Source organism: Drosophila willistoni (genome assembly GCF_018902025.1).
Source record: "Drosophila willistoni isolate 14030-0811.24 chromosome XR unlocalized genomic scaffold, UCI_dwil_1.1 Seg106, whole genome shotgun sequence".
Classification (NCBI taxonomy): Eukaryota; Metazoa; Arthropoda; class Insecta; order Diptera; family Drosophilidae; genus Drosophila; species Drosophila willistoni.
In genome coordinates this window covers 2,419,265-2,447,191 of record NW_025814055.1, presented here as the reverse complement: position 1 = coordinate 2,447,191, position 27,927 = coordinate 2,419,265, and the positions used below count along the sequence as shown (strand labels likewise).

Genomic DNA, 27,927 nt, shown 5'->3' with positions numbered 1-27,927 from the left:
ACGTTGTTTTCTACTTAGGCATAATTCTATGTACATGTATGTATGTATGTTTTTGCTTATTCAGTGTAAAATATACGCTGAAAAGTTTCTTTTACAGTGGTAAAGGGGGTTTTTTAACCCTCTCTCCATCAAGCAAACTGAGAACAGCAATAAATATGTATATGTTTTATGTACTGACATATGTGCGTCGTAAAATATTTCGTCGGATGTTTTTCCGTTTTTCGCTTTGTTTTTACTCCCAACTCGGATAGGTTTTCGCTTTGAGACTTTTCGGATAGGGGTGTTCTTAAGTGACTTTTCATTTGCCAATGGGTAGGTTGAGGAAGGGTCAGATTCAATAAGAGAGTCGATGTGAGTGAGCACTGGTTCAAGTTTTTATTGTATAAGTTTGACAGTTTCAATGAGAGAGTCAATGTGAGAGAGAGAGAGAAATTAAGGAAATTCTTCATTAAGGTTGAGTCAAAAAAATATTCTTACTTCTGACTTAACTTCGATGAATTTTACTTAGGAAAAAAATAAAATAATGAATGTTAGTTTGTTATGTTGTTATAATGCAAAAAAAGCATTGCCAAGTGTCAACTTGCCTTTTTACTTTCTCTCTCTCTCTTCCTTCTTAAAAACCTTCTAAGTTTTGTCCATAGTGACTGCAATGCCTAATTTTCTACGGAAGTAACTACATTTGATTAAATATGTTAATTCATTGGCATGGCCAAGTCAGTTCAAGCTCTAATAGAGACCACACTTCGAATATATTTACACTTTTGAGAAGCCATATCTATTTTTATACCATACACCCATAGGGTGAAATGGTATATTAAAGTCGCCAAAATGTATGTAACAGGCAGAAGGAAGCATCTCCGACCCCACAAAGTATATATATTCTTGATCAGGATCAACAACCGAGTCGATCTAGCCATGTCCGTCTGTCCGCCCGTCCGTCCGTCCGTATGAACACCTAGATCTCGGAGACTATAAGAGCTAGAGCCACCAAATTTGGTATGCAGTCTCGTGTAGTATGTACACTTATCGAGTTTGTTTTCAAATTTTTGCCACGCCCCCTTCCGCCCCCGGAATTCACAAAAAACAGGTTTTTCTAAAAAACTATGTAAGCTACCGACATTAAATTTGGTATGTAAGCTATCTTAATAGACGCGCAGACATTGACTATTTACAAATTTTGCCACGTCCATTTCCGCCCCCGCAAATTAAACAAAACTGATTTTCTCGAAAACTAACAAAGCTAAAGTCACCAATTTTAGTATGTATACTGGCTTAGTATGCGCGCAGAATACATATATTTTAATATGTTGCCACGCCCACTTCCGCCTGCATAATTTAGAAAAAACCGATTGGCTCTTGCAATTTTTTGACCATCGCTAGAGTGCTCGTGTGTTTGTAGAGTGAGCGAGATACCATATGGTATGAGGGCATGTTAAAACCATTTAATAGACATACATTTGGTTTTCGAAATTTTAAATATTTGTTTCACCTGGTGTATGGTATACCCAAGTCGGCGAGACGACTTACTTACTTCATTATAAGTGCACTTCTAACTGCCTCGTTAAACCATTCCCGTTTGCAGCTTGCAGCTTTGGTTTACACTGATTCACAATTGTTGTACGATGGGAATATTTTGGGGTAATTTGGTAATTTACAGAGGTCATTCTATAAATCCCATACCAATGCCAGAGGTCAAATTCTAAAGCTTAACGATTAGAGTCAAAATTTCTAAACACAGCAAAAAGAACGTAAAATCTTTTTTTTCTGTTTTTTGTTTAATTTTCCCATTTTGACGCTATTTTACAACTATTTACTAATTTTGACGGCCTAAATTATTGTTACTGCATACAACAGATTAGACAGATAGATGATTATCCGTCAAATGAGGTATTTTGAATAAATATTGGATACAAAATGGCAAAGCTATAGGTATACCGTTTCAGTAATTTTAATTTTTTGGATTTAGGGATATTCTCCTATCTGGCTTTTCGAAATTTTACACGCAATTAAGGTTTTCACCTTTTTCGTCAATTCTGCAAACCTTGTTCATTAGCGTAACCCAAAAAAAAAAAAAATGTGTTCGTTAACCGAGGGTCCACCGTACGAACCAAAATCACTTAACGAGTTAACACAAACTCTCCGTGACGCCCATACATACATATGTAAATGTGCATTAAATGATCAAAAACCGAAAGGCACAATGTGTATAGCTTTGAAATTATAAATAACACAAGCATTGCATGTATTTTGCTTTCTATTTCTTTTATATGACTGTTTGTCAGACGGGCGGGGGGGTTTTTGGCTTTGCTTTGATCGTGACAGGCTTATATGAAATATTTGTGGCTTATAACAAATACTTGCAAACTTTTGATCAAAGTGAACTTACCTTTTTATAAGGGTACAGCAAAAAAACAACAAAGAGCTTGGGCAAACCTCGTTCATGCCGGAGTTTGCATTCCGGACGGACATGGCTATATAAACTCGTTCCGTCACGCTGATCAACAATATATATACATATGTAGTTTATATGGTCGGAGTTGCGTTACAGACTTCTGATCAAAATTAAAATACTGTTTTTGCAATTACAACAGTATGTCGAATACAGTTGTTGTCTTTCACGAGCCGTAAGAAAGTTGAAGCCAAATTAAATAATTTTTAAAGCAAATATAGAAATCTTAGTCCCTCCAAGACACAGTTCAAAATATGAGCTCTTTTCTATTATTTTTCTAAAACTTCTTTCATTCAACTTGCAAGCTCCTACAGCTACGTTTCAGCTACATGACATTACGCATACGCACTGTTACACTGTGAAAGAAAACGTCTTCCTCCCCATCGCATAGTGGACCCACGGATTTTAGAGACATAAAAACTTGTAATTCAAGCCATGAGTCTAGCTTTTATCTGTATCAAAACACTCAAACCAATTTGCAGGCACTACCACTCATTCGAGCTGCAACCTGTCGCACAGGCTCCGTTCCACTCACATCATTCTCTCTCATATATTTTTGAAGTACTCTTTCCTCGCGCGTTGCTTTTGTGCCGTTTGTTGTGCTCTGCTCTTTCGCCGGCAACAACTTTCGGTACGAAATACGCCTCACTCAAATATTTTCGGCTCACATTGAGTAACTTTGGGCTGAGCATCTTTGGACTTACTGGCGAGTTCCAGCTATGATTAAAATTCAGTTGCCGCTTGTTAGTCGCCACGTACGGGTCGGTTTTCGAATTCCAACCACGATTTAACAACGAGCGGTACACTTGTCTTCCGCAAGATTACGTCTCTGTCTGTGTGTGCGTGTGTATTTGGGCAGAGAGTATTTAACTATCTGTGAGTGTCATTCGAGAATCATTTCCATTAGGTTTACACTGCAGTCACTTTCTTTATAAATTCCACAACTAATAAAGTTTTGTGTATTCTGCAATTTGCATGCTGATTACAAAATATATGTATATACATATGTATGTACACACCAACATATATTTCTTGATGCTTCTCTTTTTCGGATCGGTTTTTTTCTCCAGCTGGAAATGGTTTTCGTCGCCGTTTTGTCTATAAAAAAGTCAACTTTGCCAGTTCGTTTTTGGCGATGGACTACAAGTTCTTATTTATTTTTTTTTTTTTGTTTTTGTGTTTGTTTTTTTTTTTTTTTCTTTTCATTCGTAAATTTGATTGTTCATAAAAAATCAATACAAATGTTGCCAATGTTATGAAGTGATTGAATTCTATGCAGTTTCATGTATGTTGGTTTCTTGTCACAACAAGATTATGGTATTTAATAAGCAACAAAATCAAACAAAATAAATTGGTCAAAGCTATGTACAAATAAAATTGTTGCAAAACTTGCAAAACTGATTTCGAAAAAGTGAGGTAACTCTCGCATTTCCACTTCAAACGATTGTCAATTGCAACAAAACAAAAGTAGAGTCAATAGAAATTGTTGTTATTGTAAATTGTTAGTTTATTTACAATATGAAATCAAAATTTTACTGGTACTTGTATGCACCAAAGGCGTCAATATTGACAGATCAATAAACAAAGTGCAAAAATATAAATATTATACTTCTACAAAATATACCCTATTCTAGAAAAAAAAAAACGTTAAAATACCACAATACAATGCAAAGTATTGTGGTATAAAAGTAATTAGAATTTACTGTCTGGAAGATACATTTAGAATATGAATATTTACTCTACGCACTGCCGAATATAAGCAAAAGTATTTTGGTGATCACTTAGCATTTTAAGTTAACTTTTACTAGTTTTTTTCTTTCCTCTTTCATTAAAAAAATATTGTGGATATGAAATATGAAGAGCTTTAAAGTTATAAGTGATTTTTTTTCAACACTTTGATGTTTGATGTCCCTTCCGTTTTTTAAAATTGTAATGCACAAGTCAAAAGTGATAACATTAAAGCTGTAGATTAGATTGGCACAAATACATACATATAGTCATAGATGTAAATGTACAATAGAACCAGATTTCATTTTCAATTCAAAGAAAAACGAAAAAATTCTGAAATTCAGTATGCTCTAAACATATTTATGAGCTCACCGCGTGGCCAGCTGTCCAAAAATGTAGGCCGTTTAAATCGTTCCACGTTTCACTCAGATATGTATATGGATGTACACACTTATATATATTCATATATGTATATATATATGTTTTTTATTTTTAGCTATAGTTTATGAATACTAAAAATCTTAACAAATGAGTGAGTAATTCTCAATAATCTGATTAATGGCATTACCATGCACTTTTCATTCAATTTTTCTACTTTTATTCTACTGCTCCCAAGTATGTGTAGTTTTAAAAATAAATAAGTACATACACTTGGACCCCAATTCGGCAAGCTTGGATAATTGGGCAAGCTTTACGAGTCTCCAAAAACTGTATTGGCTCTAGCCTGGAGCTTCCCCAAGCTGAGATTCTTTTGTTTGCTAAAGTCAAATTAATGTCGAGTTATTTATGTAGTGGCTTCTAGCGGCTACAGATTGATAGCTGGTTGCAGTATGAAATGCGTAGGGGGCATGGAAACGGCGCAGTTCCATTTCTCGGTGCAATGAAATTTAGGATTTATTTGACAATAAAATGGCTCAAGAAGGCATTACTTCAGGAATTTTGTGTACCTAATCGGAAGCTGTAAGGGAAAAGTAATATACAGTGAACTAACAGTATTGATCTGAAATGTTTTATTCAACTACACCCATTGCGTGCAATTTTAAAATATTCTTTCAGAAGAAATACAAAAAGGAAATATTTTGAATCTTTGGTTGTAGAACTTTCTCTGGCACAAAGGAAACATACAGGGTGGGCCAAAAGAAGTCATCCGATGTGGTTTGGCCCTCATTTTTTCTTTTTTTTTCTAAATAAAAAAACTTTGATTCTGTTTTTAAATTATGTTTATTTAAACCTTGAGAATTTTATTGGTCAAATAAACATACATAAGTTTATTTAGAAAAAAAATGAAAGAAGCTAACTTCGTCTATCCCGAAGTTTATATACCCTTCCTTGGCAATAATATCTTTACATTTTAAGATTTCTTTCCCTGCAACTCAATTCACTAATACACAAACAAATCAGTATTATCTTTTTACTACAATTTTTTCTTCTTCTTCCATCAATCCCTAAGGAAGGCACGGCACGCATACATTTATATCCAATACTATCATATTAGTAAATTTCATTGTCATAATCCAATTTCTACGAAAATGTTTCTTCTAAAACTATTTGATATAGTGGTCCGATCATGACAATTTTCATACTTTATTTTACCCGGTCTATAAGTAGCTCAAATAGCTCAAATAGCTCACCGCAATAGCTCTTAAGATGGCTGAGTAAAACGCAAACGCACTGACGGACGAACAGACGGACATGGCTATATCGACCCAGCTTCTCATGCTGAAGAATATACTTATATGTATACTTTATGGGTTTAGAAACGTCTGCTTCTGTGCGTTACAAACATCTGACCAATTTTATAATACCCTCTGCAAGGGTATAAAAAACAGTCTATACATGGATTAAAATGCACCCCTCCACCGTAACCGAAGTTAGCTTCTTTGATATTTTTTTTGGTGCTTTTTTAGTTTATAAATAAAAATATACATATAGCTTTATGTAAGTGATGTGAACGTAGAAGTTCCTGTTCCTATGTTCGTCCTGTTCCTGCCATTAGACCTCATAAAATTCCCCGACATGTGACGCTGAGCTTCTTAATGTGCCGTAAATGGAAAAAAAAGGTAATTTAATTACCCACCCAAAGGTCAATGAAAAGAAAGCGAAGAAACTTTGAGCCAACTTTAAGCGCAAATAATTATGGAATAACAAGAAAAAATATAAAAAAAACTAACATCGACTAAGCCGAAGAATATATACAAGAAACTAGCAGTCGTTGAACGTATTCATTTGTTGTTCATGCTCTATTTAAATGGATGTTATTAAACCTTATACATTTAATACGCGACTAATTACATTTGAATATCGATTAAAATCTAAGCCCAGGCTTAATTATTATAAGAACAATACGAGTTCTTCTGCAAAACACACTGGACAAATTTATTGGCCTTCATATTCTGCTAAATTTATGTATCTTGAGCTGTCAACGACTTGTCCAATAATTCAATAGGAACAATCAACGAAAATTTCAAGAAAAAGTTTTCAAGGAGCGTCAACCTCTCATGAGCAATGCTTGAATTTGATAAGCTGATAACAAATAAAACCAGAAACACGGGCTAACTTTCGCAGTGCCAAAGTTTGCATACCCTTGCAATTTACATAAAAAAAAAAAAAAAACAATCTGAAAATTTATGTTTATTTGGCAGTCTTCCGAGTTATGTAATGATAATAGCAAAAGACACAAAAAGTTTTTCTGACCCATGTTATTTTTCAGACCGAGGTTCCTTTTGGGAGTTCGTATATCCTTGCAGAGGGTACTGCTAAAGGCTTAGAACATGATATACATTTTATTGTATTAAGGCCAGATGTGATTGTTACTCATTACGCATTAATAATAATGTGCTACTAACAGTGAGTTCTGCCCTTTCAGAGTAATTTCTCTGTCAATTATTTCATACTTTTGCAACATAAACTTTTTAAAAAAGGTAAGTACATTTTCGCAGGCGAATTGGTAAAAGGGATTTAAAGAAGATGGCCGTAGTAAGATAGTACGCCAAACCAAAATGTTAATTTCGTTAAAGTACCCTTTGGACCTTGGTCCAAAATTACTTGTAATTTAGCCGTTGACTTAGACAGTTCAATTCAATAAGTAACATTCTAATTAGAAACTTGTAAGGCATTTTTGTCCTATGTCTGTAAATATCTTTGTAAAAACTAATAACTAGTTTCAGAGGGTTTCAAATCAGCATTGAATTGTGTTTTTTATTTATTTACGTGTTTGTTATTGTTGCAAGGCCATTGTTAAAGTCCAATCAAAAAAAATACACAACTACAAAAATAAACCAGAGGGCCGGGGCTAACTTCGACCGCGTCGAAGTTTGTATACCCTTGCAACTTTTTTGGTAACTCTTTCCTTACCTACAGCCATCAAAATGGAAAAACGTTTTTTTCTAAAAAGGCTAAAGTTTGCGAAAGAACGGCCTACAATCTTAGCATAGGAAAGATATTGATCAAAGTCACTGAATCTTTATCAAATTCGGCACAGTCATTAACAGATATATTAAACTAACAAATGTTTAATTTGAAAGCAATCGCGTCAAAAGTAACGAAGTTATTCACAAAAGTCACTGTTTTCGAAAGATCGTTCCTATGGGAGCTATATGATATAGTCACCCGATCTTGATCAAATTTGGCATAGTAGTTAATATGTGTAATTAACTCACCAATATTAAATTTCACGACAATAGCTCAGCTCAATAGCTCAAAATAATGAAGTTATTAAGAAAAGTCACTGTTCGTGACTTTGCCGTTTGTATGGGAGCTATATGATATAGTGATCCGATCCGGCTGAATCCGAGATATACAACGCCTGCAGTATATACAAGCCTACATGCAAAAATATGGTCGGAGATGCTTCCTTCTATGCGTTGCACACTTCTGACCAAAATTAATATACCCTTTTTGCAAGGGTATAAAAACAACTGACTAACCACATACAGCGAAGGTAACAGAGATAGAAAGAGTGAGACCAAAAAAAAGCAACCGCCAATTCTATCCTTTTCTAACTCTTTCGTACCCTTCCTTAAATTCACACATCGCAAACTGTTACAGGGTTGGAGTTTTTCTTTTGTTCTCTTGTTTGCTTCTTTTATCTGTCTTCCCTCGTTTTCTATTTTTGTCTCCCTTTTTTTGTGGTTACAATCTAAGCCTAAAACACACACATAATGGATCTGCCTGATCCTGACCAGAAACAAACTTGAATTTACTCTGCTTCTGATGTAAAAAAATTTAAATATTGATTTTTGTCTGTTGGCCAAATATTTGCAGCTGACGAGGGGTGGGCATATGTAGATGCTGGATAGGGGTGGGTTTGAAGTCCATTGTCATTTGGATACTTTTGTTTGCTCCAGCGATATGTCTTCTGGAAATTTATGCAGGCATAATTTGCGAGCCTAATGAAAATGTTCAAATTTTGAATGTAAACATAAATACTCGTACAGGTTTAGATAACTATATGTACGAACTTATTCTTTGACGCATTTACTAAACCGCACACACATTTTTATACCATACACCCATAGGGTGAAATGGTATATTAAAGTCGCCAAAATGTATGTAACAGGCAGAAGGAAGCATCTCCGACTCCGACAAAGTATATATATTCATGATCAGGATCAACAACTGAGTCGATCTAGCCATGTCCGTCTGTCCGTATGAACACCTAGATCTCGGAGACTGTAAGAGCTAGAGCCACCAAATTTGGTATGTAGACTCGTGTAGTATGTAGAGTGATCAAGTTTATTTCAAATTTATGCCACGCCCCTTTCCGCCCCCGCAATTTAAAAAAATCGTTTATCTCAAAAACTATTCCAGCTAGAGCCACCATATTTGGTATGTATATTCGCTTAGTAAATGCACACATTTTGTATGTATGAAAATTTTGCCACGCCCTTTTCCGCCCCCGTAATCTTAAAAACTTGATTATCTCCCGTATTTTTTTACCTTATGCAACCAAATTTGGCACACTTAAATTTAATACTAATATCTAGCAAAATACCAAATTTGATCAAAAGCGGACAAAAACAGTCGATTTATGCATATAAACGTTTTTCCATAAGGCCGGAGTTGGCCGTTGGCTGGTGGGGGCGCTAGGGTGCTCGTCTGATTGAGTGAGCGAGATACTAAGATATGCTTGTAAAAGTGCTAATGCTTTTAAAATTGACTTCGACCCACGGACTGTTATTCATGTATTTTTTACAATGTAATTCTGCGAAATATGCTATTTTTAGTTTCGGGTATTTTTTGAGTATTTGAGGAAAATCCCTGAAAAACTTTGAATACGTTGGATATTATTAAAATTTTTTTGTGCTTCCTTTAGTAGTAAATATTGAAACATTCAAAAACGTATTCACATGTTCCTTGAGCCTTAAATTGAAGCCAAGAATCCTTTGAACACATAACCTCAGCAAGTGGTGCTATTTTTAATTTCGCAACTGTATATTCGCTTAGTGAACACTATGTATACACATTTTGTATGTATAAAAATTTTGCCACGCCCTTTTCCGCCCCCATAATTTGAAAAACTTGATTATCTCCCTATTTTTTTACCTTATGCAATCAAGTTTGGCACACTTAAATTTAATACTAATATCTAGCAAAATTTGATCAAAATCGGACAAAAAACAGTCGAGTTATGCATATAAACGTTTTTCCATAAGGCCGGGGTTGGCCGTTGTCTGGTGGGGGCCCTAGGGTGCTCGTACGATTGAGTGAGCAATATACTAAGATATGATTGTAAGAAGCATGTGAAAATGCATTTGTTTAATACAGTTGAAATGTTTGCTTTACTGGTGTATGGCATACCTAAGTCGGCGAGACGACTTACTTACTTCATTTGCTGTGTTCTTGGATGATTTCTTATTACTGTCCACATTGCAATGTGCAAACATGTACACAAGTTCATTTTTTCAATGCTATTTTTATAAAGTTCCGTTAGATTTGCGGAAAAACCGGTTTGGCGTTTTGAAGATTGAACATTTTAGTGTCAAATTGTGTTCGTTTTGTCCAAGTATTTTGTTATGATATTTTTGATTTTTGGCCTATGGACGCAACCAGTGTGCACTGGGGAAATTAAAAACCAAACTGTCATTTTGGACAATCTTCTTTAATACAAGTAGAATGTGCGCAAAACTTGCCTGAGCCTACTGACAAGAAAATGTGGTCCTCATCGGGTCAGATTTGCTTCCTCCTACGCGTTGCACTTTTCAGACCAAAATAAACATACTCTTTTAGCAATGCACACTGGTCCAAATGTCGAAAACTCTGATAGAAACAATTTGCATACCCTTGCAGAGGGTATTATAAAATTGGTCAGATGATTGTAACGCACAGAAGGAGACGTTTCCGACCCCATAAAGTATATATATTCTTGATCAGCATGAGAAGCTGAGTTGATATAGCCATGTCCGTCTGTCCGTCCGCATCGACGTGCGTATGCGTTTTACTCAGCCATCTTAAGAGCTATTGGGATGAAACTTGGGATTTGAGCTACTTATAACCCGGGTAAGATAAAGTATGAAAATTGTCATGATCGGACCACTCAAATAGTTCTAGAATAAACATGCTGATCAAGAATATATATACTTTATGGGGTCGAAAACGTCTCCTTCTGTGCGTTACAAACATATGACCAATTATTTAATACCCTCTGCAAGGGTATAAAAAGGTACTCGAGCAATTAAATCTAATGTCAAAAAGTATGCGAGCAAGGCAAATGCAAAAATGCTCCATTCGCGAAAACAAAAATGAAATTTCATCTCAATCTTATTCCAATCCTCTAACACCTGATTCTGGCTTATGCCACAAAATCGACATCGGGACGAGTGAGCAATGGTATAATAAATGTTTTGAAGAGCAGAAATAAAAAAGGCACTCTACACGGGGTAACACATTTACTTCAACTAGCTACCCTGCAGTACGCGTCTGCGGAGACTCTCCGTCGAGTTTGCGCGGACATGTCCGCTGTCTTGGGGGACATAGCGGCGACACGCTCATTTGAGTTGCGGCGACATTTAACATTAGATGGCCTAGCAATTAGGACAATCGGGACAACTGAGCGACAAAGTCGACAGTATGTCCGCGGATGGTTTAATTCTGCCGACGTCGGTATAGTCGACGATGCGGCGACATTATCGACCGGGGACATTTGGTACTGGAGGGTAATGTACAAACGTACATACATACATATGTATGTACTTATAAATATTGGACTCGAACATTTTAACGATTGCCATAAATACAGAACATGTACATGTGGTATGCGTACATGTACAGTAAGTTGGTGTATGTATTATATTGGATTAATTTATCGCCCAATTGAGATCGTTAACTTTTGAGTTGCGCACACTTTAATCATTAAAAGTAGGCGATTAGATAACATATGTCTGTATATGTAAATTCATGTGTATTGTTTAACAATCGCAGTCTGAACCATAACTCTAAACTATTTGTTCTTTCTAACGCCCTTGCTAATTTTTGCTTATCGGGATATATTAACTTTGGTCTAAAATGAGCAGCTTGTAGACCTTTTTAAGTGCGTATGTACATATATTCTTGAGAAGATATGTTCATATGGGCATTTAGACTCTAGAGCAACGAAAGCGGTTTCTAGACCGTTAAAGTTTAAGTGATGCAGACCTCCGTATACATACGGCAAGGTAACGGTCTAAAAGGTGGATCCAGACGGACAGACAGACAAACGCAATAACAGCTATATAACCAGGCCGCGGCATGCTGATCAAGACTATAAGTATGATAGGAAGTATGATGAGGAACCATCTCTGGCCTTACCTTATGTGGCCGGAGATGGTTCCTTTATGCGTTGCACACTTCTTCCCAAAAACGTATATATTCTCTTTGCACGAGTGTAAGAAATACTTCATTATCAAACGTGGTAGACACGTAAGTGGAAGTTCTAGTGTGAGTGTGAGTACGAGGTAAAACACCATTGACGAGGCGTGTTTCACCCTAACCCCCACCCACTCCAACAGTCCGTTTGTTTCTTCCACACTTTTCATTTGTCGTGTTCGCTCGAGTCTCAATGTTAATTATGTTCAACCCATTCATTATGCAGCTTTTTTGGGATCTGTGGAACCGTATTAACGTCATTCTCAACGACCTTTTTTTCACAGCCCTCTTCATTTGGCTTTTGTAAAGCCATTTGCAGGCATTTGTGTATGCCGTTTCTTTCAACCTTCTAACATCTTTATACCATGCACTCATAGGGTGAATTGCCATATTACGGTTTCCAAAATGTATGAAACAGGCAACTTTTCCCATAAGGTGTATATCAACAGCCGAGTCGATCTAGCCACGTCCTTCCTTATGGCTGTTCGTATGAACATCTAGCTCTTGGAGACTATGAGAGCTAGAGCCACCAAATTTATATTTTGGTAAAAATAGCGCGTGCTAGAAAGAGTAATCGAGATAGCATATGCTTGCTATGAAGAATATAAAAAGAATTTCGTAGGTATACATATGTACATAAATTTGGTCTTATAAATTTTAAACAGTTAGTTCACTGCATGGTATAGAAGTCGTCGCTTTTTTATTATAAATATGAAAATTAATCACCAAAAAATAGGTGAAAGTGAGAGAGAGAATGGCCTCGGGATTGGCCAACTCAATTTGTATGCCATTTATAATGGTCATGTACTCATGTACATATACATACATATATATTCGTGTTTAGCTCGACGAGATTAGTGCATATCTTAGTTCGTGTGCCGTATGTTTATCCGTCCATTGGGATGAACGCAAACTCCTTTTTGATTGTTGAACTACTACATTAAGATATATATATAGTTCTGTTAGGTAAGAGTAGTGATTTTCATCTTTCCTTCTTTTTTAAGTAATTCTTATAAATTCAGTTATTTAATTTCAATTTACTTATTAAAAATTATGACAATTTTTACCAATCGGTCGACAATGTCATAAAGCTTCCATAGGAGTAAGCAGTCAAAAATTCAATTCAATTCAATTAAATTTATTGCATCTGTTTGTTATAATAGTGGTATGCTTCTAAAATACAATTACATTACAGTTCAGGTCTAGTGACCTTTTCTGCTATATTACGTGTTGGCAATATTATTACATTACTACATTTTAATATTGATACATCATATTACGGTGAAACTTACCGGGCCTAATTAAGATAAAACTTATTTTTACTTATGTCTATATTTTCATTATTAATTCATTTATGAGAGAATATGTTGAGTATCTACATCTATCATTATAGTCACTTATCAGTCTAATTAGTCTATCTAATACTGTCACTGCTTTCGCTCTAAGATGAAGGTCTTAGGTCGAATAGTGCTAAGGAAACTTGAATATCATTTTTAAAAGCTTGTTTTTGGCAGTTTGCAATCTTTTGGTATGACACTTGACAATATCCGCCGCCACTAGCCTACGGCCAACTCCGCCCTTATGGACCGCCAAGTAAACCTCGTTTATACGTATATTTTCCATGTTTCTAGTTCGATTTTTAATCAAATTTGTTGGTTGGTATATATTGATAGGGCTCACTAGTCATTGGGTGCATGGTATATAAATACACATGAGCAAAAGCCCCTTTCTGAGCGGCCCCAAATTATGTCAGTGCGAAATAAAAACGAAATCCAATGCAGTACTTTTGTCAAATCAGCCAAAGAAAAGACAGAAACGTGAACAGTGGTGGCTGCTCTTGCCTTAAACCGCTGTCAATTGGCCATCGACAACAGTCCAGAGGCAAATGTTTTTATTTTTTTTATACCATACACCCATAGGGTGAAATGGTATATTAAAGTCGCCAAAATGTATGTAACAGGCAGAAGGAAGCATCTCCGACCCCACAAAGTATATATATTCTTGATCAGGATCAACAACCGAGTCGATCTAGCCATGTCCGTCTGTCCGTCCGTCTGTCCGTCCGTCCGTCCGTCCGTCTGTCCGTATGAACACCTAGATCTCGGAGACTGTAAGAGCTAGAGCCACCAAATTTGGTATGTAGACTCGTGTAGTATGTAGAGTGATCAAGTTTATTTCAAATTTTTGGCACGCCCCTTTCCGCCCCCGCAATTTAAAAAAAGCGTTTATCTCAAAAACTATTCCAGCTAGAGCCACCATATTTGGTATGTATATTCGCTTAGTAAATGCACACATTTTGTATGTATGAAAATTTTGCCACGCCCTTTTCCGCCCCCGTAATTTCAAAAACTTGATTATCTCCCGTATTTTTTTACCTTATGCAACCAAATTTGGCACACTTAAATTTAATACTAATATTTAGCAACATACCAAATTTGATCAAAATCGGACAGAAAACAGTCGAGTTATGCATATAAACGTTTTTCCATAAGGCCGGAGTTGGCCGTTGGCTGGTGGGGGCGCTTGGGTGCTCGTATGATTGAGTGAGCGAGATACTAAGATATGCTTGTAAGAAGCATGTGAAAATGCATTTGTTTAATAAAGTTGAAATGTTTGCTTTACTGGTGTATGGTATACCTAAGTCGGCAAGACGACTTACTTACTTCATTTTTTTTTTTATACCCTTGCAAAAAGGGTATATTAATTTTGGTCAGAAGTGTGCAACGCATAGAAGGAAGCATCTCCGACCATATAAAGTATATATATTCTTGCTCAGCACGACGAGACGAGTTCAAATAGCCATGTCCGTCCGTCCGTCCGTCCGTCCGTCTGTCCGTCCGTCTGGATCAACGCAAACTCCTCCTAGACCGTAAGAGCTACAGAGCTGAAATTTAGGCTTGTATATACTGCAGGCGTTGTATATCTCGGATTCAGCCGGATCGGATCACTATATCATATAGCTCCCATACAAACGCCAAAGTCACGAACAGTGACTTTTCTCAATAACTTCGTTATTTTTTGAGCTATTGTCGTGAAATTTAATATTGGTGAGTTAGTTATACGTATAAACGACAATGCCAAATTTGATCAAGATCGGGTGACTATATCATATAGCTCCCATAGGAACGATCGGTCGAAAACAGTGACTTTTGTCAAAAACTTCGTTACTTTTGACGCGATTGCTTTCAAATTAAATATTTGTTAGTTTAGTATATCTGTTAATGACTGTGCCGAATTTGATAAATATCGGGTTACTATATCACATAGCTCCCATAGGAACGATCGGTGGAAAACAGTGACATTGATCAATATCTTCGTTATTTCCTATGCTAAGATTGTTGGCCATTCTTTCGCAAACATTAGCCTTTTTAGATAAAACGTTTTTCCACTTTGAAAAGGAAAGAGTTACCAAAAAACTTGCAAGGGTATACAAACTTTGACGCGGTCAAAGTTAGCCCCGTCCCTCTGGTTTTTTGTTTGTTTATTTTCACTTTAGCAAACGGGCCACTTGAATGCCAAATGAATCCAAAAATGAAGGAAGTAAGTCGTCTCGCCGACTTTGGTATACCATACACCAGTAAAGCAAATATTTCAAGCATTTTCACATGCTTCTTACAAGCATATCTTAGTATCTCGCTCGCTCAATCATACGAGCACCCTAGCGCCCCCACCAGCCAACGGCCAACTCCGGCCTTATGGAAAAACGTTTATATGCATAACTCGACTGTTTTTTATCCAATTTTGATCAAATTTGGTATTTTGATAGATATTAGTATTAAATTTAAGTGTGCCAAATTTGATTGCATGAGGTAAAAAAATAGGGGAGATAATCAAGTTTTTCAAATTACGGGGGCGGAAAAGGGCGTGGCAAAATTTTTATACATACAAAATGTGTGCATTTACTAAGCGAATATACATACCAAATATGGTGTCTCTAGCTAGAATAGTTTTTGAGATAAACGCTTTTTTTAAATTGCGGGGGCGGAAAGGGGCGTGGCAAAAATTTGAAATAAACTTGATCACTCTACATACTACACGAGTCTACATAAAAAATTTGGTGGCTCTAGCTCTTATAGTCTCCGAGATCTAGGTGTTCATACGGACAGACGGACGGACGGACGGACGGACGGACGGACAGACGGACATGGCTAGATCGACTCGGTTGTTGATCCTGATCAAGAATATATATACTTTGTGGGGTCGGAGATGCTTCCTTCTGCCTGTTACATACATTTTGGCGACTTTAATATACCATTTCACCCTATGGGTGTATGGTATAATGAAGTAAGTAAGTCGTCTCGCCGACTTAGGTATACCATACACCAATAAAGCAAACATTGCAACTTTATTAAACAAATGCATTTTCACATGCTTTTTACAAGCATATCTTAGTATCTCGCTCACTTAATCATACGAGCACCCTAGCGCCCCCACCAGCCAACGGCCAAATCCGGCCCTTTGGAAAAACGTTTATATGCATAACTCGACTGTTTTTTGTCCGATTTTGATCAAGTTTGGTATTTTGCTAGTTATTAGTATTAAATTTAAGTGTGCCAAATTTGATTGCATAAGGTAAAAAAATACGGGAGATAATCAAGTTTTTCAAATTACGAGGGCGGCGAAGGGCGTGGCAAAATTTTCATACATACAAAATGTGTGCATTTATTAAGCGAATATACATACCAAATATGGTGTCACTAGCTGGAATGGTTTTTGAGATAAACGCTTTTTTTAAATGGCGGGGGCGGAAAGGGGCGTGGCAAAAATTTGAAATAAACTTGATCACTCTACATACTACACGAGTCTACATACCAAATTTGGTGGCTCTAGCTCTTACAGTCTCCGAGATCTAGGTGTTCATACAGACAGACGGACGGACGGACGGACGGACGGACATGGCTAGATCGACTCGGTTGTTGATCCTGATCAAGAATATATATACTTTGTGGGGTCGGAGATGCTTCCTTCTGCCTGTTACATACATTTTGGCGACTTTAATATACCATTTCACCCTATGGGTGTATGGTATAACAACACCAAAATGTTTTCGCTTCTTCGTCCAAAAATTTTGGAATAAATTTAACGCGTGGTTTTTGTTTTGTTTTTTGTTGCCCAATTAAAAAGCTTTTATTCACTACTTTAAAAATTATTCCAAAAACCGAAAAATATCAAGATCCTGGTGAATTGTGAATTGTCAATCCAACGTTTGCAAAACCCAGCAATTTATTTGATTAAGATCGGGTGACTATATCATATAGCTCCTATAGGAACGATCAGTCGAAAACAGTGACTTTTATCCATTATTTCGTTGTTTCCTATGCTAAGATTGTAGTCCGTTCTTTCGCAATCAGTAAACTTTTTAGATAAAACATTTTTCCTCTTTGACGGCTATAGGTAGGGAAAGAGTGACAAAAAACGTGCAAGGTTCAACAAGCTTTGCTCATACGCTTGAGTGAGCGAGGTCTGAGATAGACTTCTGAACAGATTGTTTTCTAAATACATAAATGCATTTGTTATTATAAATTAAACATATAAGTTACGACTCTTAAGTACAAGCCTGGTTCATGAATGCGAGTCTGGTCCCTACTCGGGAATCAGCTATGAGTCTATCATACGTGTCTTCCTGTCGAGGTGTGGCATTGCCATGATCCTTCGGATACACATGGTAGATGACACACAAGACTCTTTCTTTAACCACTAGTTTACCATGAAACTAATTACACAGAAGCTTCGATTTAAAGTTATAATTTGTTTATTAATCACTTGAATGTACTTCTGGTTCCGAGGCCAGACTAAGACTAAAACTACCCCAGAGATCGGGGCCTTAAAATATACCTCAAGAGGGCTGATCAACGTCTATTGATCGTACTGTGGCCGATGATGAGAGTATGCCACTTTTCCGGTGAAATCAGCAGAAATGGGTTGGTTACAAAGGTGAATGGAAAAGTGCTTATGATATGTGATAGGAAGTTAATATTGGGTCAAGCGTTAAAGTGCTTACTCTAGGTATAGGAAGTCGTTAATGGAACAAGTGAATAATGTGGATTAATATGGGTCACAATGTACTTCCTAGGGTTATGGGATGTGCATGTTGTCAACGTGACTTTTAATAAGAACGGGTATACTACTCGGAACTCATTCAGCAGTTTCTAGTATTGCGTCTCGTCTTCGTCGTTGGTCGGGGTGCAGGGCATGGTTGTTCTCCAGGAGTCGGCGTATCGTGGAGAAACGCGTGTGCTAACTTATATGTGTTTTACGGGTGCATGGTGTACCTTAGTCGGCGAGACGACTTACTTACTTCATTATTCCATGCACTCATAGGATGAAATGGTATAATAAAGTATATATATTCTTGATCAGTATCAACAGCCGAGTGGATCTAGAAATGTTCGTCCATCCGTCCGTCTGTCCGTATGAACACGATCTCAGAGTCTATAAGAGCTCGACTCAGCAAATTTGGTATGTAGACTTGTATAATTAGTTCAAATTTTTTTTCACGCAATAATAATGGATAAAAACGCAATTTTTTGCCTATTGTAATTTCTACCAGCCTACCAAACTTGATTAAAATCGGACAAGAAACTTGTAGGCAGTACATAACATTGGCCGTGGGCTAGTTTCGGCCCCAGGGTGCTCGTTTGTTGGTAAGAGTGAGTGAGATAGCGAATGCAATGAGGGATGTGAAAAGAATCAAACTTTAAAATATTTTTTGCCTGGTGCATGGTACTATGGACTACGATAGTCAGCGAGACGACTTACTTGCTTCATTTAGTATTATATAGCTGTCAGGCTTGAATAGGCCGTTCTTTGGCGAACATAAGACTTTTTAGATACAATTTTTTGCCAGGGTAAGAGAAGAGTTACAAACTAACTTTCAAATTATATACAAAATTCGGCGCAGCCGAAGTTTTCACCGGCCCCCTGGTCTTAAGGGGTTACGCCACCCCTGAGGTCCAAAAAACAGGTGAAAAAATGAATTATTGCTGTGCGGCCAGTATACCATTTAGGAAAAAACTTTTATTATACACAGATTGAGGGTACTTTAAATAATATTTTTTGAAAAAAAAAAAATTTGTTTAAAACAAAATGGCGGAGTTATGGGACGGCAAGTGCCACCATGATTTCTAAATCCTTGCAGGTGGGGTGTCAAATTTCTCGGCTAAACATCACCCGAAAAATCCAAAAAAAAAATCTTGTTATTCAGGAAGGCTATGGCTATCCGCCCACGTAGGATTTTTTTTTCAAATTTTTTTTGGCAAAATGACGGCTGTTTGAACAAAAAACGCCCTTTTTTGGAGGTCATTTTTGGCTAAAAAAATTCATAACTTCCAAACAGGACCTTAAATCAAAAAAATCCTACTTGGGCGGATACCCAACACTGTAAAGAATATGTGGTAAAAATGTAAAAATGGTAAAGCCAAATCGGTCCAGTAGACTCGGAGATATTTGACACCCCGGTTAAAAAAAAGTAGTTTCGAGAAAAACACAAAAGAAAAAAATTTACCGCATCGGGGCCGACTCGGCCGCGCTCACTTCTAAACACTGTAACTTCGGAACTAATTCGAATACCGATATGATGTAAAGTGTAAAAGATTCTTAAAACTATAGAGGATTTTTAGAGCCAAAAAAAAAAAAAAAAATTTTTTTATTTTTTTCAGGGGTGGCGTAACCCCTTAAAGTAAATTTTGATGAAATGTCCAGTTTGGACGCGATAAAAAAAGACGCATTTTAAAACTTTGTAAAATTGACAATTCGGAGCAAATTGAAGAACACAATTTTAGGTCTCTCCGGTTTGGTCTTTTTTTGCGACACTAATTATACCATACACCCATAGGGTGAAATGGTATATTAAAGTCGCCAAAATGTATGTAACAGGCAGAAGGAAGCATCTCTGACCCCACAAAGTATATATATTCTTGATCAGGATCAACAACCGAGTCGATCTAGCCATGTCCGTCTGTCCGTCCGTCTGTCCGTATGAACACCTAGATCTCGGAGACTGTAAGAGCTAGAGCCACCAAATTTGATATGTAGACTCGTGTAGTATGTAGAGTGATCAAGTTTATTTCAAATTTTTGCCACGCCCCTTTCCGCCCCCGCAATTTAAAAAAAGCGTTTATCTCAAAAACTATTCTAGCTAGAGCCACCATATTTGGTATGTATATTCGCTTAGTAAATGCACACATTTTGTATGTATGAAAATTTTGCCACGCCCTTTTCCGCCCCCGTAATTTCAAAAACTTGATTATCTCCCGTATGTTTTTACCTTATGCAATCAAATTTGGCACACTTAAATTTAATACTAATATCTAGCAAATTAAGCAAAATAACAAATTTGATCGAAATCGGACAAAAAACAGTCGAGTTATGCATATAAACGTTTTTCCATAAGGCCGGAGTTGGCCGTTGGCTGGTGGGGGCGCTAGGGTGCTCGTATGACTGAGTGAGCGAGATACTAAGATATGCTTGTAAAATGCATGTGAAAATGCATTTGTTTAATAAAGTTGAAATGTTTGCTTTACTGGTGTATGGCATACCTAAGTCGGCAAGACGACTTACTTACTTCATTTTTATACCATACACCCATAGGGTCAAATGGTATATTAAAGTCGCCAAAATGTATGTAACAGGCAGAAGGAAGCATCTCCGACCCCACAAAGTATATATATTCTTGATCAGGATCAACAACCGAGTCGATCTAGCCATGTCCGTCTGTCCGTCCGTCCGTCTGTCCGTCTGTCCGTCCGTCCGTCTGTCCGTATGAACACCTAGATCTCGGAGACTGTAAGAGCTAGAGCCACCAAATTTGGTATGTAGACTCGTGTAGCATGTAGAGTGATCAAGTTTATTTCAAATTTTTGCCACGCCCCTTTCCGCCCCCGCAATTTAAAAAAGCGTTTATCTTAAAAACTATTCCAGCGAGAGACACCATATTTGGTATGTATATTCGCTTAGTAAATGCACACATTTTGTATGTATAAAAATTTTGCCACGCCATTTTCCGCCCCCGTAATTTGAAAAACTTGATTATCTCCCGTATGTTTTTACCTTATGCAATCAAATTTAGCACACTTAAATTTAATACTAATATTTAGCAAAATACCAAATTTGATCAAAATCGGACAAAAAACAGTCGAGTTATGCATATAAACGTTTATCCAAAGGGCCGGAGTTGGCCGTTGGCTGGTGGGGGCGCTAGGGTGCTGATATGATTGAGTGAGCGAGATACTAAGATATGCTTGTAAGAAGCATATGAAAATGCATTTGTTTAACAAAGTTGAAATATTTGCTTTACTGGTGTATGGTATACCTAAGTCGGCGAGACGACTTACTTACTTCATTTTATAAAGTATAAGTAGACTTAAACTACAAAAGACAGTAAGTTAAATTTTCCGTCGATATTACTCATTAAAATCGGATAACAATAATAAAACAATAAAAATAGATAGACTTTGTTGCACTGCAAAAACAGGCATTATTCAGCAAAAGTGCCAAAATATTTCCGTCTCTTTCTTTCGCATGTTCTAGAACTCGTATTCTCCTGAATCTAGGCAAGGTCGGCCGCAAGGCTATTACCTTGGACTGCCGATTGGCAATTCCTGCGACGGAAATTTGCTTTTATGTGCATTGACCTGAAGACTGCTTGGCATCATTAGGTTCTGGGTTCTTGGACGGAATGCCTACAAGGGTCGTCTGCGCCTTCGTCTTCGAGAGTGAGACCGAATAGAACGGCATAGCGACATATCTCCGACGACATAAAAATCTCCGCGCGAAGATATGTCGTTTTTTTAACGGCGGAGATATTACGTTTTGAAACGACATATCTCCGCGCAGATCACCGGCGATGATATAATAATAAACCCCAATAAAAATTCGGACTACAACTATCCCTCTAGCCTACTCACTACTAACATGTCGAGTGGCTAAATTTGATGTAGATGTCTTTCTCGGCTCATGATCCTACTTTATTAGATATATATTTTCGTTATTCTTCAGACAATTTTCATAAATAACATCTATTAAATCTATGCATAACTTATGCATTTTGATAGGAATCAGGACAATTTGTATAGCTTCTCCTTCCCATAAAAACGATAAAAAAGCAAGCTGTCAAGGCCCTTTACTCGTCTTCTGCTTACAAGCCTTTCTTAGGTTTAAAATTTTTAGAATTAAACATTTTCTTTTTGTACCCTTTTTTTGCTTTTCTCTATAGGTATGAAGAAAACTTTCCCCAGTGTACAAAAACAAGAAAACAGTTTTATGTTTTATTTATACATACTCCTTGTAGTAGTCACTTTTACATAACTATATACCGATATATAAGAAAACGTTCTAACCAGATAAATGTGACTGTCAGTTATAAAATTTGCAACACAAACGAACATTTGACTTTAGCACAAAATGTGGTGAATTCCAAATTTCAGCCCCCACTCGTAAATAAAATTAAGTAAGTCGGTGAGACACCGACTTAGGTATACCATGCACTAGTAAAACACATATATTTTAAATTTATAATAACTAATGCATTTATGTATTTAGAAAAAAATCTGTTCACATGCTTTTTACAAGTCTATCTCAGATATGGCTCACTGAAGCGTATGAGCACCTTAGCGCCCCCACCAGCCAACGGCCAACTCCAGCCTTATGGAAAACTAATGCATAACTTAGCTATTTTTTGGCCGATTTTGATCAAATTTCGTATGTTGCTGGACATTAATATCAAATTACGGGATATAATCGAGATTTCATATTATGGAGGCGGAAGGGGGCGTGTCTAAATTTTTACACATACAAAATTTTGTGTAGAGACATACGAGCTAGAGAGCTAGTATAGTCTTTGAGAAAAACACTTTTGTTTAAATTGCGGGGGCGGAAGGGGTATTTCAAAAATTTTGAAATAAACTAAATTTGGTGGCTGTTGCTTTTATAGTATCCGAGATGTAGGTGTTCATACGGACAGACGGACAAGGCTAGATCGACTCGGATGATGATGATCAAGAATATATATACTTTATGGGGTCGGAATAGCTTCCTTCTGCCTATTACATGCATTTTGGGGACTTTAATATACCATTTCACCCTATAGGTGCATGGTATAAATATGATATTAAAAATGTCTACCTAATTAGTGACCATAAAGATTGAAAGCTGTTGCCAGTTCTTTACTTATCGAGTGACAATAACACCGAAATAAAGACTGAAATATAAGCTTATCTAACCTAAAGTATGTTTGAAAGGTGTTATCAGCTACAGACGGTGCTTTTATGCCAACACTTTATACCCAAACAAACGCCATTCCTACTGCTCCTCTATTATCTTACTCGTACTTAACGCATTTTTAACCTAATGAAGTCAGTCCTTAAACATTTCCGCACGGTTTGTTTTTGCAGCTCTTGCAGTTTTCATTGGTAATTTTGTGACTGCTTCACCATACCCTTTTAAGGCTTTTATGGTTTAAGGGAGGGAATGAATCAAAGTTATCAATTTGGTTAGGGTCACTTAAAGCATTGACAGATTAAAGCAGAAAATGCAAGAGTAAACTAGAGAGCCGGGCTAACTTTGGTGCCCAAGGTTGTACATCTTTGAAAGTATTTGCATTACCCTCTTATGTACAGACAGAAGCAAAAATAAGAACGGGCTTTTCCTGACCCAATTTTAGGACACGACAAGAAGCAAATACGTTTTCTCGACCTATATTTATTTCTGCCCGATCGTTCTAATTGTATATAATATAGTCGTGATATTGGTATCAAAGAAAAAGACAGATCGATATGACATAAAGGTTCGACGCGACTGAATCCGAGATAAATGTGCAATGTCTGCTGTATAGTATATAAAAGCCTGCACGCAATATTGTAGCATTATACTCCTAAGGGCCTATGATTGGTTTGCGTTGGTACAGATGGTAGGGTATACATGGCTATTTGAGCGCATTTCGCCGTGATGACCAAAAATAATGTAGCGTTTCTGCGAGGGTATAAAAATGCTTGAATTTATTGATAAGGTCTCAGAATCCAGAGGCAACAATTTGTTGCCAAGTAAAAGCATAAGCAGCTTAAGAGCAGATTACCAAAATAGAGATCCTGTTAAGAGCAGCGTAATCACTACACAACCCAAAAATGAAAAGCAATTAAACAAATAAGTCGTATCTCCGATTCCAATATACCATGCACTAAGAGAAACAACGATTTCAAATTCATCAGCTTAAATTTGTATATGAAATTCTTTTTACATGTCATAAAGTGAATTCAGGCTATCCAGCTCACTCCTACAAACACACGAGCACGTTTGAGCTCCAACAGCCGATTCACAACGTGAAAAACACTTATATAGGCACAACTTGGGTATTTTTGTACCATGCAACCAGAAGGTGAAATGTATTAACAGGCAGAAACAAGTTCTTGCGACCCCACCGAAGTGGGTTCTTAATGTAACATTCACTCTATGGACGCAAGGTATATAAACGCCAATTGATACTGAATTTAATTTCGCAAGAAGTATTTTTCGCCTCCTTCCAAAGATATGTAAATATTGAGTACACTGTTCCAAAACCAGGAGAATTCCATTCAAAATAAGGATAATCAAACAAGAGAGCTGCATAATTGTCGGAAAAATCAATTCAAGTGAACAGTATGAAAAACGAAATGAATGAGTTAAATGAAGGTGAATATCAAGTTCGAGTGAATAAGCTGCCGACAGACTCAGACGCGCACAACATTCAATCGAAACAAAAATAATTTGAATAAGTTTGAATGTGACGAAATTATTTTCTATATTTTGAATCTCAATTTGGATTTCAGTACTTAATATTTATTTATACTGTTAATTTTTGTGTATTAGAGTCAATTCAATTGGAATGGATTCATTCGAAATTGTTTTGTCTGAAAATGCGACTAATCTGACATTAAAATAGATAAAGATAATCATTTAAAAATTCTTCATTATTTTTTATCCGTGTACTTAAGCCTCCTACCACCAGTGTAGCTTACACCGCACAACGGAAATTGGCTTTTTTGCGCGACTTCCGTTTTTCCTGTCTATTTCGATGTTTTGTAACTCGCCACATTTGCCGCCATGTTTGGGAGTTACCATGCGTCATAGCGACACTTGGCACAGCACGCATAAAGCTGCCAATGTCAATGTAACTTGTTAATTTCAATGTGGTTTAGTTTGTTGACGCAGCTTGACGTAGAAGGAAAAGACATGCCACCAGACTCACAACTTTTGCCACAGTTATTGTTTTTATGCTCCCCATCAAGCATACCGTAATCGCACCAAACTTTTTTCGATCAGCTTGTTATACTCTTTCAAAAATGGTAGACTTCAATATTCTCAAGATATTCTTGTAGTTCAAAAATTGAGTAGATCAACAACTTCGTTATAAACAATTAATTGTACATATAGTATACTTATAGTGTATATGTATAACGTTAGATTGAAAATGCCCATATCTTGCAAAATGTGATAACATTCAAAATTAAAATTTGAGTCCAATTTTCATCATTTTTGTGGTTTCCCAATTTCAACATCTTAAACCTATTACCCAAAGTATTGGTGTGTAACTTATTTCAATGACCAAAACCGGTTACAAAAGTAGCTTAAATAACTATCCCATATTCAACCAGCCGCACAATACCAGCAACCCATATCGAGGCGTATCCAGAAGTCTTATTTATGCTTCACTTTCAAAGTTCATTACGATTTCACGACAAATGCCAACTGTCATGAAATTGGGTAATCCGGTAAAATTAAGCGCAACGTAAAAGCAAACCCTGCAAAATGGAAAACAAATTTTCCAGAAGCAAAATAGAATTTTCCCCATGTTTTTCGACAGAGAGGGGCGGCGGGGGCATACTACGCTGACAAAAGACAAAGTCATGAGCAGGAACCCAAACACCATCGAACAATGAGGCATATGAACGTTAAATATCTCTTCGAAGCAAGGAGTGTGGCACTCAAAAATCAAAATTTCCATACACTCTTATTGCTGGGAATGACAGAGGGTTCATAAACTAAATGAAAATGCTAAAATTCAGTTTGCACCTAGACTGGTTTTTTTAAATTTGTAACATTTGGCAGACATACATACTTACAATTGTCATGCTCACGGGTGTCAAGGAATTTTACAGAATCTTACCGCACTATGTGTTAAAATCTTATGCATAGGCGGGTCTACGTTCAATGTTCAGAGGTATAGCTGAATTTGTAGTATGTAAGCGACTGCTCAACATAAAATATTCTAAACAACTGTTGATTTTTTGCGACCTTTTGTTGTTAGATGTATGAAATAATAATAATTGCCGGCTCGAGGTCAAATTTTTTTTGGGTGAATAAAACAAAATAATAATAGTTTGTTATTTCTTTCCGATATAGCTTGTGTAGCTCCACGTCACAGTGTGTGGACGTGTAAAAATAATTGCCCTGAAGACGACCACCGATGAGTGGTCGAAATATATCGGAAACGGCAAAGTCACGAACAGTGACGCGGTCGAAGTTAGCCCCGGCCCTATGGTTTCTTTATAACCTTGGTAAAGTGATATATTAATTTTCCGTTCTTCTGTATAAATCCGTTCATCTGTATAAATACTTAGACAATGGGGGCTAGGAAGTCTCTTAAGTGTAGACGTACATTAAGTTTATTTCAAAATTTTGCCTCGTCTCCTTCCGTCCCTAAAATTGAATATTTTCATTTCAAAATATCCCAACAAGGGTTTGCGAAACGTAGATGTACAACTAACCTTTTTATAATTTACCTCTCTGATTATCAAGGGGTTCAAAAATGCTAAACAAACTGATGTCATATACACTGACTTTGACCTTTGATTCTGTTAATCATACTCTATTACTTGCTAAACTGAACGACATTGGGTTTCCAGCTCTTTTCCTCTCTTGGGTTCGAGAATATTTAACAAATAGAAAACAGAAGGTACTTTCTAAGTCTTATTATTTCAATACCATTCCTGTGACATCTGGTGGTCATCTTCGCCCTCTGCTTTTCACAGGGCCGTCGAGAAGATATCAGGGCCCGGTGGTAGTAAGCTACGATCTTTTGTCAGTCATTATTCATTCGCGCGGCTTATGTATGCTGACGAGCCTTGCCTTGTCTCACTTATAAAGAAACAGATTCATTTAGTCGGCCACAAGCTGATCTTAACAACTTTCAGTCCTGGTGCCAGTTTAATCTATTAAATCTTAACACTACCAAATGTAAGGTAATGACTTTTTTCGTAACTCTCCTCAACTGCTCACTTATTTTCTAAACAATAGTTCTTTAGAACGTCTAAATAATATGAATGATTTGGGCGTACTTATGGACCATAAGTTAAATTTTAACACCCTTATCATACCAAATGTTTGGATCTTACATTTGGTCACCTTAATATACGATGCACCAGACTAGACTTGAATCCGTTCAAAAGCAGTTCCTGCTGTTTGCTCTTCGTGGCTTAAGCTGGGATCGCAAAGTCAATTTACCTTCGTATTCTAGTAGACTTCTTTGGATGAACCTTCCTTCCTTAATTAACCGTAGAATTATGCTTGGTGTTATTTTTACGCACGAGCTCCTAAATGGTGATATTGACTAGCCTGGGTTATGAGCTCAGGTAAATCTGTCGGTGTAGACGTAGTAGACATCTCATTATATTTTAACCCTTAGTCGTTTTTTGTTAGAAGAACCCCAAAAGGTTCATGCATGGCATAGTTACATGCATAGCTTTTTATGACCCTTTTAGGGTCCTCTGCGCTGATTACAACCTTCTATTCCCAATAATCTGCTTAGAGTCTTCTATTATATAGCTCTTAAGGTGGTTGAGTAATACGCATACGCACCGACGGACCGACAGACAGACGGGCATGGCTATATCGACACAGCTTCTCAAGCTGATCAAGAATATATATACTTTATGGGG

General features: G+C 36.9%; 1 protein-coding gene across 2 annotated transcripts in view; it reads left to right on the top strand.

Annotated features, from left to right (window-relative positions):
- The window catches only part of LOC6651952 (venom dipeptidyl peptidase 4), a 199,019-nt gene that overhangs the window by 96,767 nt on the left and 74,325 nt on the right, over positions 1–27,927 (top strand). Inside the window, exon 1 of one of the 2 annotated variants that reach the window (XM_023180964.2) lies at positions 3,197–3,325. The exons of the other annotated variant lie outside the window; for it this stretch is intronic. The gene's annotated coding sequence lies outside the window, so the exon portion shown is untranslated. Of the gene's footprint in view, positions 1–3,196; positions 3,326–27,927 lie in introns of those variants that run through there. 2 annotated transcript variants of the gene reach the window in all.